General features: G+C 40.3%; 1 pseudogene across 1 annotated transcript; it reads right to left on the bottom strand.

Annotated features, from left to right (window-relative positions):
* Positions 1-8,531: 8,531 nt before the first annotated feature.
* LOC306668552 (neugrin-like) lies at positions 8,532-10,070 on the bottom strand (annotated as a pseudogene). The gene is made up of 2 exons (XR_013766733.1): positions 9,893-10,070; positions 8,532-9,482 (listed from the first exon to the last, which is right to left on the bottom strand). The product of XR_013766733.1 is annotated as a neugrin-like (transcript).
* Positions 10,071-10,765: the final 695 nt, after the last annotated feature.

The raw sequence follows: 10,765 nt of genomic DNA, 5'->3' as shown, positions 1-10,765 counted from the left end.
ATCATTTGAGAATGTTTGCCCTTGAAGAGTTTTTTCTTAATTCCATGAATATGACCATATGTCTTGCTATCATGTACAGTCACAGAGAAATTATCATTTTCTAGGACTGGGTTTGAAAGACCTAGGTCACTTTTGAGAGGCACTGTATTTGGAGACAAGCCAAGAAGGGCTGTGGCAAAGATCAGAGAAAAGAGGAGCCCATCCCATTTTTGTGAACAAAGTAAGTCCCCATTTTCTTGTCACATGTAGAGTGGCATGTTAGCAACCTCTCCAGACGGGCAGATTTCATGAGTTGCCCTTGGCTTCCTCTGTCAACTGTACCATCGTTCAAGCCAACAGTGGTGCCCTCAATTCTTCAATGAGATAGACCTGGCAAGTTGTGTGTACCCTAGACTGACCAGTCTCTCTAGTCTTGACGGTCTTCTGCAGTCTTCTCAAGCTGTTCTTGGCGTTTAGTGGGAAAGCTTAGATAGACTTCAAAAAAATTCTGGGATCCTGAAATGTATAGAAAATGTATGTATGTTGTATGTGTAGTTATAAATTTATACCTGTACCCGTATGTATGTTTGTCTTTCCAAATGAAATCTTGCACACTGGGAATTCATACAATTATCAAAGTATATGTGATCCAAAAACATTATAAGCTGCTGATGACAAGTTTTATTCTAATGGTAAAACAAGCCACAGCAATTGCTGGACTGTGGGGCCAGAATACTTTAGTTCAAACACAACTGTCAATCCTTAGGGAAGTAAATTAACCCTCCAAGACTTAGTTTTCTCATCTATAAAATGGGAATCATGATATATAGTAAAAACAATAGCATTTAACCCTTTGAATTAATGTGGGGATTAAATGATATGTACAATAAACTTTGCAACTTACTTTGCTTAGTAGAGTTTAGCCCTCATTATTATACATTATTATAATGAACATTTTAAATGTTTACATAACATAGAAGGTTATTTTTGTCTCTGATAAGAAAATAAGTAATCTCCTTGGAAAAACTTAGACATGGCTCTATATAGGGTAATGTATGAACTAGATCACAGAATCATATGGTTTTTAAAAAGTAGAAACCTGAATTATTACCAACCATATCTCCTTCAATTCTATTTTATAGATAAAATAATTCCACCAAATCATTAAAAATTCAGGTCATACTGATGCTGTAGCCATAATGCAGGACCTTGACTTTTAAGTCTAAGTTGGTGTTATCACAACTCTCAGAGGCCTTGTCAGTTATTTTTCTTTCCCTTTTTTTTTCCTTCCTTGTTCATCAGATTCTCTAAAATCCATAAAAGGTAAGACTGAAAGTGACAGCCCTTTGGAAAACATACCATCTGTAAGGACAATGCTCATTTCCCACATACTGGACCTTTCCCCAAAACAGTGTTCTTCCTCTGAAAGATTCAGTGCATCATAATCTCACAGTGTTATGGTGCATGTCACATTCTGCTTCTTTCTTTGTCCCATTAGATTTCAAACTTCTTGAAGACAGGAAAAATGGCCTTGCATCTAATAGAAATTGACCAAATAATGTTCACAAAGGAAATGGCAGAGAATACAAAGGGTTGGAAAGGCTATTTATTTCATTGATGAACTTGAGGCTGAAAAACTCCAGAGACCCCAAGAAAAAACCTTGCCCAATGTTACCACTTTCTTGAATCAGGTGGACAGATTGTGACCAGGGTCAGCAGTACAGAAAGGTTAGAGGTAGGCTCAGAGAACAAAATGCAGGATTCACTCATACCTTGGAGACAAGATTCAAAAGCTTCAAGAGAAAAAGATGAACATTCAAGTCTTAAAATGGAATATATGATAGGAGCCAGTTCATAGTTACTGGACCTGGTACCTAGACCTAGATCTGGACCTCAAGTGAAAACAGAGCAGGACTTGGGAGCCTTGCTTGATCCTCACCCCTGGGTCTTCATAGGGGCTGAAGGAAAGAATGAAAGCTGTAGCTCTGGAGCCTGGAGACATGAGGGCAGAAGTCAAATGGGACATTATAGGCTCCCCTCTCTCACGACCCCAGGACATTGGTTTCTGCAGCTGTTTCTCAGTTTGTGCCCTTCACTGCACCTCTGGTTAGGCCACAACAGGACAGAGATGATCACACCTTTGCCAGAGCAGCTTGTCCAGATGGAGCAAGTATTCTTAGCCTGGGTTTGCGCAATTCTTTGATTCCCCTGGAAGAATACACAAAAATGGGTCTCTGAAGCATTTGTGCATCTGTCTGGAGAGAGAATTCATAGATTTATTGGAGTTTTCTAAGGGGTCTGGGACCCATATGAGGCAAATTATGGCTGCCTTAGGGCCTATCAATTCTTCACTGTTCCCCAAACCATCCCAGAAGAATCCTATTCCATTCAGAGCCATTTCTCAGAAGGAAGCATCTTTCCACTGGACTTTTGGGGAAGTTTAGAAACCAGACTTCCCTTGTGTCATAGATTAGAGGCCTAGACACCAATCCCTTGGGGAAGATGCTCTGAATTCACAGCAAATTTAAAACTATGAGCAGAGGATACCAGCTGTTTGGAGACACAGACTGCTTGAGAATCCTAAAGGAGCCTAAAAAATTCATGAACTTGAGAGAACCTCCTGAAGCACAGGGCCAACTCACTGACCCCATGTTGATCCCTTGACATAACAGACACAGTAGCTTAAGGAAAGGTTGACTGATGTGCTGACTGGTGATCATTAGGAAAGAAAGGTGACTAATCCCCTTTCAAATCAGGTTTTGATCTTGACAGTGGACAACAACAACTTGCCTTATTTTATCTTTGAATTATCTGGAGACCTGATTTTCAATAGCTACAGAGAACAGGCAATGAATCTGTCTGACCAGAGGAACACACATCCCAGAACAAAGGAGCATCATCAAGATTCTTTTGTTTAATGATGGGAAATTTACAGAGTGTTGTTTGAGGTTCAGGGGTTAATTAAACGCTAAGAGTTATCTGTGAGAAGCAAGCAAGTTATCTTCCACGGGACCTACATCTGTTCTAGCCTGTGGTAAATTGCACATGTTGCTGGGGCATGCAGGAGCCCAGGAATAACAAAGGCATAGATGCCCTAACTGCTACCAATGTTTTATATACCCAAATAAGCAGCTTTTGAAACAGGGCACAATTGTGTCCCTCTTGTGTTTGATACCCAAGTCTGCACTATTACCACTCCATCCTCCCACTTTCCTGCATAAAATCCACTATAATATTGGACTCCTGTATCTTAATGGAGAAATAAAGTAAATGTCAGTGGAAATAGAGACCATTAACCGTGAACTTGAGGAGACACTGTCTCAAAGGATGTCAGGTGCAGGCAGAGTATAATGGCTATAAAGAGACACTGCTGGTTTTCAGTCTAAGAGCCATTATCCCTCTTCTTTGCTACCTGACAACCTTTTTTTTCCTGAAATATTAAAGAATAATTACATTTTCCAACTTTGTTCAAGCTAGAAATGATCACACAGGACAAAATTTTTCCAAAAGGTGCTAACTCAGTCAATCTGTGCATTTTGACCTTTGTTTTTTCGCTTCTTTCTTCCTGGAATGAAAACAAGATGCCAAAGTTGGAACAGCCAACTAGCATCCACCAAGAGAAGTGCTTGAGTCCTTAATGGCGTTGTAGAGTCATCACATCAGACCTGGTCTTTCTGACTGATCTTCTTGTCATGTGAGAAAAAAATACACCCATGATTTTAATAGTCTTTGACTAATTGAAATGTTTTTCTTACTTGAAGCCTAATGCAGCCTCAATGGATATAATGTCTGTACTCTTCATATGCTTTGAGAGACTCCACAAGTCCCCTGAGACTTAGGTGCAAATCTAGGGAGAAGAGAAATCCAGTGAGACTAATATTTTCCACTCTTGATTATCAAGTTGAAGAAGACTGTTTCTGGCCCTAGGTGTAGGTGAGACAGTGGCCAAGAAGAAAAAATAATTTTCACTTCAGAAGAAAAAGAAGCATTCTTTTGTACACTTATTTTATAGCTTCTACAATTTGTATGTGCTGCAAAATCACAGTGTAAGAAAAGCATAGGTACAATATAATACTATGATTTTATTTAAGTGTTCAGCTTTCACAATAAGAGATATCTACTCTTTTTTATCCCCAGACCCCTCCCATCCTGCCTCACTCTCTGGAGGCCCACCTTATTCTCTCAACCAAGAGCTTCCTCCTAGCTTCATTTTTCTCCATATCCCAGGGTCACACATCAGTGTCATGTAGCTGAACTCCTGAAATATTTACTTATTAGGTAGAATAATTTAGCTTCCATGTTTCCTCTTCTTCCATATCCTCTAGTATAGAGTGAAAAACTTGTTATGGTGCTTTCCTAAATCAAATGAGTGGTCTCTTGGTTCTATATTTTGGCTTTCCTTTAGAAGCTTCCCAAATCTCAGTACTTAGACTGAGCTCAGGTCACAGCAGGAATGCTGTCCACCTCCCCTCTATGACTTTTAAGTGTAAGGTGGAGAAGGAAAGGAGTGCACTGGAATTTGTACTCTTTTATGTTTCAAAATAAACCCCATGGAAGTTAAGGGGTTTCACCCCCTTTTAATAAAGAGACTTATGGAGATCCTGTCAGCAAAAGAGACTCAAAAATCAAGGATTGAGAAGCAACATTAAAATGTTAAGAAAAACACACAAAAACAGTTATTGGAGTTCCACTTCTCACCAACTTTGTGCCAAGAGACAGAGCTTTCCTCCCAGTCTCTTCTCTCTATCAGCTTCCCAAGGACCGTGGCTCTTTTCTTGATTAATTGATCACAGAATGGATGGCTGCAGTATCAGGCATGGGCTGACATTTCTTCTATGGTAGTGGCATTCCAATTTATCCTGCTTTCATGATCAGAGTTCCTTTTTCTGTCAGAGCACCTGTGTTGGTCAGCTTCCTGTCACTGTGACAAAATACCTGAGATAAATCAACTTAAAGGAGGACAGATTTGTTTTGACTCATAGTTTCAGAGATTTCAGTGAGGATCCCTTGGTTGCATTGTTTCTGGGCTTGTAGTGAGGCTGAACATCATGGCAGGAAGCATGTGGTAGAGCTAATGGCAAACAGGAAGCAGGAAGAAAAAGAGAGAAAGAAAGGGACCAATGATAAAATATGCCCTTTGAGAGTGCATCCCCCATGACCTACTACTTCTGCCAAGTAGGCTCCACCTTCTCAAGTTTTCACCATCTCCCAGTAGACCATTCAGCTTTGATTCTGTCTATGGATCATGATGTCAGAACCTTCATGATCCAGTCACTTCCCCCAAGGTCCCACCTCTGAACACTGTTGCATTGAGGACCAATCCTTCAATTCAGGAGTTTTGAGAGTACATTTTAAATCCAGGCCATAACAGTGACCAGTTGCCTGAAACCTATCATCAGTGGGCCCAATTGAGCCCATCTTTCTTCTCAACGGCCACAGTCACTGTGTCCTGGGCCATGTCAAGAAGCAGGTGTGTTCCTTGATAAAGTTCACAGCAGAGCACTTATAGCACTTACTTCTCTACCCTGTCCTTACCAACAACACACACACACACACACACACACACACACACACACACACCGCAGCAAATATGTCCTGCTCCAAAGTGGCCAATGCCTTTCTTGGATTGAATTACTCCCCACCTTCCAGGAAGTATCACCATAGCTTAGCCATGGCTGTTGCCCTTAAGTGTTAGTGTAGAGAATAGTCAAAACATGGACTTGTGAGCTCATGAAGTGCAGTTTAAATCCCAACTTGCTGCTTTTTAAGCTGAAGAACAAGTCCCTTACCTTTTCTGAGCCTCAGTTAGTTCATCCTTAAAATGTGATTAATGATGATCCCTGTGTTTCATTAAGAATTAAATGAGGAAATAACATGACAAGTACTTAGTACTAGGGTCGACATGTCATAAATGCTTATTAAATTGGCATTTCAAATGATGCATCTCTCTCCTTTCTGGTTTTTCAGAAACTGGGAAGCCAGCAAATTCTTTCTTCGTCTATTTCCTGCTTGTCACCCCCTCTGCTTTTATCTACCAGTATAATAATAATAAAACAAAATTATGTGTTGCCTCTGGTTCTATTTTCAGGCAGGTTCTCATCTCCTCCCAGCAAGCTGGATCTTGAAATGCTTTCTGTCTCCCTCATTGAGAATTTTTTTTCTTGATCTCATTCATCCCAGGATCCAACACAAAAAGTAATGTTATGCCTGAAAAATTCATCCCTGGAATATGGTAGCTGTGTTATCCCCTCGGTTGGGCTGATGATGCTGGAGCAACAGAGGTGATCTTACTATGGTTGTGGAAAAGAAGGTAAAACAAACTGAGGAACCATAGACACCTGCAATTATGGCAAGCTTTTAAAAGAGATGTAAAAAGAAACCATGGAATTCAGACTGAAAAGGCAACCATGCAAACGTATCACTTGAGATGGACTTTGAAAAACAGGTAGAATTTTAATACGTGAAAAATGGATGGAGAAGGCAGTCCAGGAAGAAGGTAAATCTAGAGTGAAATGTCAGAAGTTGAAAATTATGGAGCATATTCAGTTTGGCTGAATCAGGAACTAAATTTTTATATTACCCAAGTAAAGGTTAGCCTCAGATGTTAATGTCTATCTGGGTCTTTGTCCTTTATGTGCCTCAATCACTATAATTGGAGGGCAGAGAAAGGTCCTATGGGAAAATGGAAAAACATTGAAGCGAGGCTGAAAAATCAACTGTAGGAACTAGAAACATGGGCACTGGCTAAATTTCTCTGCAAAGGCTGTTCCTAGCAAATGGAACATTACTATAATGTCTATAGAATCTTATTTTGACATATGCATACATATATGATATACACACATTTAGTGTATATGATTCAATTTTGATATATATACATGAGCTCATGTACATATGGACTTGATTGTATATATACATGGCCATTCATATTTATACATGCAGACATGGTATGTGTGTATGAGTACATGAATACATAGATGTATATATATTTATACACTGTATGGATATACGTATGTATTCAAATATAAACATTTTACCAACAGATACAAAGATATAACTAGAATTATATAGGCTTATATGTTCATATCGCTTAATGAGATGAGGAAAATTTAAATTCTTTGTTATTTTCTAAAGGTTCTCCTTCAAACATGTAAATTTTATTATCAGAAAATAAATAAAAATTTTGAAAACAAATTGAAGTTTAAAAAAGTAACTCCTAAATTTTATCCTTCTTAAACTGCCTTAATTTGCAAATATTCAATGAGGTTGTCTGGTTTGAACCAGAAATCCAAGTATGGAATAAATGCACTATTGCAAAACAAAAACAAAACAAAACTAAAATACCTTGTTCTTTTTAATGCTTGGCTTGGTAATGTCAGGGAATTTGTGGAGATAAAAATAACATTAGCTAAATAAGATTTCACCCATAGCAGAAATACTATAATGAGTCCCCTCTAGGCTGCATTTTCAGAGCAGTCATATAAAATCTTTAAAATATGAATTTAACAATACCCCTGAGATTCCTGCCAACTCCAGAGTTGGAAATTGAGAATAGAGATGGCAAACTCTGGGGCCTCTATTCTTCCTCTACCCCATCCCCAACACACCTGAGGTTTTTTCTGACTCCAAGACAGAGCTGAGCCTGGTAAGTTGCCATCCTGGTTGCCTAAACCTCCTGCTCCTCAATGACTTAACACACCTAAGAAATGCTATGCCTGCAGCTTGAGACTTCAAAGTACAGAAGCAATTGTGTAGTTTAACATTCATTGTCGAGTAGAATCAGAGAATCAGTGCGTTAAAGAGGTGAAACATAAAAGATGGAAGGTAGTCTCACCACATGGTGTTGGTGGTCTTGATGAAGAGTTTAGCTCTATTCTAAGAGTAGAAGGAAGCCAGTCGACATCTTCAGCAAGGTGGTGATGTGATCAGGTCGAATGTCATGCTCACTGCTCTTTGGAGAATTAACTGGAGTGATGTGGAGTGGAAACAGGCCAACCCACTTGGTGACAGTGGTCTAAGAAGGAGAGAGTCTGCCACACACACTCACACACATGTATAAACAAACACATATGTATATATGCAGGTATATGTATATACTTATGCATACCACATACATGTGGAAATCTTTATAAAATGCATGTCTGATTACTTGGAATGAAATGGTCTTCACAATATGCCCTTACATATTTTATTTGTAAAAATTATTTTCTCATCTATTCTAAAAATCACTTGACAGTCATATTTCATTGAATTGTATGTGCTCTAGTTTTTTTTTTTTTTAACTATTTTCTTCCAATTATTTCTTTTTGGTTTCTATTGTTAAAGACAATAACTTCAAACACATCTTTGCCAAGAGATTGTTCAGCATTTCTGATTATTTCTCTAGTGTTTTCATTAGAAGTGGAACTGGGTCAAAGGTATACATCTTTTTAAAGGCTGGAATGCAGAATGTGACACTGCCTTCCACAATGCTTGTCTGACTTATACCTGTATGAGAAGTGGAAGATGGAGTACCCATTTCCATACACTCCCCTCATATCATTTTTTTTTAATTTCCTCCCAAACATATTATTGGCAAGTATCACAGAAACAATACTGATTTTCAGTATACAAAAGTTAAGCAATAAGGGGGAATACTGAAGATACAAAGACTGGGAGCAGTGATCCAAGAAGCTTAAATAACCAAGCAGCTCTTTCTGTCCATATTCCAGGCCCATCAATTCTTCTTATTCCAAAGTGGTTATCCACATACAGAAATCTTGGCATCTCCACAAGTCCGACTCCAACTCAAATTCTGTACAGGAAGTTCCCATTGCTGTCAAAGAACTCCCGTCCTCTCTGCACTACTCTGCTGCTGAAGTTCTGGTTTCCTAGCTCCCCTGTCTTCAACAGTTCCAGTTTCTTGTCGCTTGGCAATCTACTACTGTCAGTTCTTCTGGTGTCTGCGCCATCACTGGAGTACTTTTGCAGCTCTCTCTGATGACCCAAAGCTTCAGTGACAGGCATAAAGCTCTCCTTCTTCAAGCCCTGGATTCCTTTATTCCTTCCCTTTTGGCTCACTGCATTAGTACTGTGAGTTTTTGACTCTTATCACTGTCAAAGCTGTACTGTGATGCTGACCATATGAGGCTTCATCCCCTGGCATCAGCAAAGAGCTTGATACAGAGTGGTCTGCGGCAAGTGGCTTCAAGGTATTTCCAGAGCCCTGGAGCTACCGGAGTGAGTGGGCAAACTCAGCTTTCTTAAGGACTTTTTGATCCTGCTTCAGTTTTTGTTCCAAAGTGGGTACAAATTTACTTTTTAAAACCCTTCGAATAACATCGGTGCTGACATTAAAACCTTCGGCCAACCTGGGAACTGACCAAGAATCTGCAAATTCTTTATGTAAATACCGTATCTACTCCATAGCTTCCCATGTCAGGGTTCTGGGCGGGGCACCAGGCGCCTCCATTTGCCTCCGAATTTTCTGGAATCGAATTGCTTTTTTCTGTCGTATCAGGGTGCTGGGGAAAAGAACCAATGGCAGAAGCCATGCGTGGAAGCAAGATGGGTGTTTGAAAAGTCTAGGGCTAGCTCACCAAGAGCCCAACCCTCTTTGGTGGGTAAAGGCCACCAGGCCACGTGGGCCAGCTTAGCGCTACTCTGTACACCGCCCCCAAAATCTAACATCTAGAACAATAGTTGCCCGTAAGCATGCCGAACTATCTTAAAGGGTAATGAAACCTACGTCACTAGCGAAGGGACCTGTGGTTCCAAAGGAGCTGAACACCGGCCCCTACGCAGCTGACGACACGGAAGGAGTTCGAGCCACAGTGGAGGCGGCTGAAGGATGCCCCGCGCCAAGGGGCCGCGGCCTGAAGAGCCGAGGCTGGAAGGCCAGCTTCAGGCTGAGGGCCGGGAAAAGAGGCGGTACCTCCGGACCTCCTGCAGCTCCCGCTCCTCCGGCTCCCAGTCGGAATCCGGGTCCGGCTCAAGGTCGGTAGGGCCTGATCCCGCCAGCCCCCGGGTCGCGAACCTATAGCGAGCGACAGCAGTACGGACTCGGCAGCCCAGCAACAGGCTGAGGGTAACCGCCATAGCGAAGCAAACCAGACTTCCCCCTCATATCATTTTAATTTGTCCATTTGATAGACAAAATTATTGTAGATGTTTTAGTTACTACTTTTGTGATTATTGGTGAGGCTAAATCCAATTGTCCTGTATCTGTGGGTTCTTTACCTATGAATTCAACCAACTGTGGATTAGAAGAAACATTGCAAAAACTGAAACAGACTGTACCAAACATGTGTGAACTTGTTTTCATGACATTATTCCCTAAACAAAACAGGATAATAACTATTTGCATAGCATTTATATTGAATTTGGCAATATAAGTAATCTAGAAATGAATTCAAGTATCTGGGAAGATATACATAGGTTATATGCAAATACCATGTGACTTTACATAGCATACTTAAGTATCTGAGTATTTTGGTATCTATGGGGGTCCTGGAACTAATCCCCTACAAGTATGGAAAGATATTACATATTATATTTCTATGATATATTTTTCTGTGATTTGTCTTTAAAGTGAAGCACAGAGTTAAGGATCACAAAGGTTTCTTAGATTATGGATTTCAGAATGTACATGATATGCAGACACTTCCTACTAAGAACATTCTCTGCTCTTTGAGTCATATCTTAGATCTATATGAAATCACAGTCGCTGCACACAGGGAGCAGCACTTCAGGGAGTGCAAATAAAAGTGAGTGCTATGAAGGTTGGTTCACATTGCCATCCACTGCG

Source organism: Sciurus vulgaris, assembly GCF_902686455.1.
Source record: "Sciurus vulgaris genome assembly, chromosome: 8".
Taxonomy (NCBI): domain Eukaryota; kingdom Metazoa; phylum Chordata; class Mammalia; order Rodentia; family Sciuridae; genus Sciurus; species Sciurus vulgaris.
Note: the sequence above shows the minus strand (reverse complement) of the source record. Positions and strands in the feature narration are given on the sequence as shown.